Below are 846 nucleotides of genomic sequence, written 5' to 3'. Positions count from 1 at the left end.
CCACTCCAGAAGTCCTCAGCCCTCTGTGGAAGGAGGTGCACAGTGAGGGAGGGCCTCAGCCTACAAACGAGGGGAGGGCAGCCCAGAGCAAAGGAGGACAATCTGGCCTGTGGCAGTAGCTTAACCCTTTGTGGCCTGTGCAGAGGACCTGTATGGATAGTGCCAAGATAGCCCTTGACATTATTTAATAAAGTGGAATCCGTTTTAAAAAAATTAAAAAAAATATAAGATTGACTCTTTTGTTGAGGGTTATTGTGGAATGTTTGGTTGTTTTTTTATTAAAGTCTCTTGTTTAGAGTCAACAAGACCTCCTGCTAGGCCCTTGTATTTAAAAATTGTGCCTGAGAGATTATATTTTAATCCTTTGTTAGTGTATTTTGGAGGAACACGCTTCTAAGTCACTAAATCTATAGCACTCTTCTGTCAATTTGCTGTGCTGAGATAATCTGGGTTTGAAATGATGCTGAACCTTGTACCATTGGGGTCTCAAAAGCCTTAATGGCTGCCTGTTGTGGACAGTGTGTGGTGGAGCTCCCAATTTTAAGACAGGTTTAGAAGTAGGAGTAGCATCCACTTCCTAAACCACATGCCTCTGGAAACTCTGTGAACTTGGAGAAACTATAGTTATAGAAAGACCTCAGGTCTTTCGTTCATAGAGTTGTTATGTCATGCCCAACTCAATGGTGATCAACAACAACAACAAATGATGGATGGTTTAGAGTGATAAGGAGCTGCTCTGCAATCCCAAAGGAACATGGTTCTAATTCGCCACTTCTCTGCAGAAGAAAGATAAGAAATCTGCTGCCTTGTGATTAAATGCCTATGAAAACCCGCTATAGAATCAGC

The sequence above is a fragment of the Elephantulus edwardii genome, unplaced genomic scaffold (assembly GCF_000299155.1).
Source record: "Elephantulus edwardii isolate Elephantulus edwardi_28Jun2011 unplaced genomic scaffold, EleEdw1.0 scaffold00123, whole genome shotgun sequence".
Lineage (NCBI taxonomy): Eukaryota > Metazoa > Chordata > Mammalia > Macroscelidea > Macroscelididae > Elephantulus > Elephantulus edwardii.
This window is presented reverse-complemented; position numbering follows the sequence as displayed.